The following is a 2,601-nucleotide window of genomic DNA, read 5'->3' as shown; positions in this document are numbered from 1 at the left end:
TTCACAAATCCATCTAATAAGACTGGGAGACTTAGGAGATTTGCTTAGGACATAGAAATAGACATGGAAAGGCAACCAAAATGGTAGGACAAAGAAGCAGAAAGCATATGAGAGAACAGAACAGAGATCCAGATATAATAGAGTCAAATAATCTAACAGATGCAGAGTTCAAAACACTGGTTATAAAGATACTCAGTGAACTTTTGGTTAAATTTAGTGAGAACTTCAACAAAGAGATGAAAAACATAAAAATAGAAATGGAAATTATAAAAGGGAACCAGTCTGAAATGAAGAACAGATTATCTGAGATGAGAAGTATATTAAATGGAATAAACAAAGTGAATAAAGAAGAGGGATCAAATACCGTATCTAGAGGACGGGAAAGCCAATCAGGACACTCAATCAGAATGGCAAGAGATAAGATGCCAAGGCTATAAAAATAAGGAGCATGTGGGACACTATTAAGGGTCCAAATATTCATCTAATCGGCGTAACTGAAGAAAATCAAGATGTTGAACGGCTGTTTGAAGACATAATGATGGAAAACTTCCCTAACTTGGTGAAGGAAATGGACATAAAACCCCAGGAAGCTCAGAGAATTCCAAAAATCAGGAATCCAAAGAGGCGCACACCAAGACACATCATAATTAAAATGCCAAAGGTTAAATACAAAGAAAGAATATTAAAAGCAGCAAGAGAAAAACAAATAATTACTTATAAGGAAACACCCATAAGACTGGCAGCTGATTTCTCAAAAGAAACTATGTAGGACAGAAGGGTTTGGCAAAAAATATTCGACAGGATGAAGACCCAGGATCTACAACCAAGAATAATTTATCCAGTAAAGCTATCATTTAGAGTTGAAGGGCAGATAAAGAGCATCTCAAACAAAAATAAGCTAAAGTAATTTATCACCTCCAAGCCAGTATTACAGGAAATGTTGGAGGGATTTCTTTAAAAAAGGAAAAACTTGTATCAAAAACAGGAATAAAGAATGGTAACAGTCTACAGCCATGCCATCCTGAATGTGCCTGATCTCGTCTGATTGGAAGCTAAGCACAGTTGGGCCTGGTTAGTACTTAGATGGGAGACCACCTAGGAATACCAGATGCTGTAGGCGTAAAAAAAAAAAGCAGCATAATAACAACTACATTCCTATCAATAAGTATCTTAAATGGAAAAGAATCAAGTGATTCAACCAAAAGATAGAGTGGTCGAAAAGATAATAAAACAAGACTCTTACATATGAAAAGGAAGGAGATGGAAAAAGATATTGCTTTGATGGACCTAGAAGTTATTTAAGTCAGACAAAGGAAGATAGACACTATATGATTTCACTTATATGTGGAATCTAAAGAATAAAAAGAACAAACTAATCAAAACAGACTCACAAATATAGTGGACAATTTGGTGTCGGACGGAGGGGAGGGGGGTTTGGGGGGCTGGGAGAATGGGATGAAGAGCTAAAGAAGTACAAATTAGTAGGTGATGGATGGTCACGGGGATGGGGAGCATGGCGTAGGGAATGCAGTTAGCATTAATACGTTGGCTAGGTGGAAGGTCATGGGAGGGAAGGTGCAATTAGGGGGATTGTTTTATGAACTATATAGCAGTCTAACCAATGTACTGTATACTTGAAACTAAATAAAAATTAAAAAAGAAAACTCTAGAAAAAGAACTAGACACAATGTAGACAAGCAATATACCAGGTGTAGAATTCAAAACGCTGGTTATAGGATGTTCAGTGAGCTCAGTGAAAACGTCAACAAAGAGATAGAAAATATAAAAATGGATGGAGATAGATGACATAAAAACAAACCAGTTAGAAATGAAGAACACAACTGAAATGAAGAATGCATTAGAATCAACTGTAGATCAGATGAAGCAGAGGGTCGATTCAGCAATTTGTAAGACAAAGACGCAGAAAACACCCAATCATAACAGCAAAAAGAAAAAAGAATCCAAAAAAATGAGCGTAGTTTAAGAGGCCTCTGGGACAATATCAAGCATACCGACATTCATATCATAGGGGTACCAGAAGGAGAAGAGAGAGCAAGGAATTGCATACCTATTTGAAGAAATAATAATGGAAATAACTTGGTGAAAGAAATAGACATACAAGCCCAGGAAGCACAGGAAGTCCCAAACAAAATGATTCCAGAGAAGACCACACCAACCAAGACACATCATTATTAAAATGGCAAAGTTTAAAGATAAAGAGAGAATCTTAAAAAGTAGCAAGAGAAGAGCATTTAGTTAGCTACAAGGGAGCTCTTGTAAGACTGTCAGCTGATTGCTCAATAGAAACTTTGCAGGCCAGAAGGGACTGGCATGAAATATTCAAAGTGATGAAAAGCAAGGTCCTATAACCAAGTTTACTCTACTCAGAAAAGTTATCATTTAGAATCAAAGGACAAATAGAGTTTCCCAGATGAGAAGAAGCTAAAGGAGTTCATCACCATCAAACCAGTATTACAAGAAATGTTAAAGGACTTTTATAAGAAGATAAAAATGTGAATAATAAAAATGAAATAACTACATATCTATCAACAATCACTTTAAATTTAAATAGATTAAATGCTACAATTAAAAGACATGGGG

General features: G+C 35.9%; 1 pseudogene; it reads left to right on the top strand.

Moving 5' to 3' along the window:
- The first annotated feature begins 1,003 nt into the window (after window positions 1-1,003).
- LOC111735141 lies at window positions 1,004-1,120 on the top strand (annotated as a pseudogene).
- The last annotated feature ends 1,481 nt before the right edge of the window (window positions 1,121-2,601 follow it).

Source organism: Pteropus vampyrus, unplaced genomic scaffold (genome assembly GCF_000151845.1).
Source record: "Pteropus vampyrus isolate Shadow unplaced genomic scaffold, Pvam_2.0 Scaffold16526, whole genome shotgun sequence".
Taxonomy (NCBI): Eukaryota; Metazoa; Chordata; class Mammalia; order Chiroptera; family Pteropodidae; genus Pteropus; species Pteropus vampyrus.
This window is presented reverse-complemented; position numbering and strand designations above follow the sequence as displayed.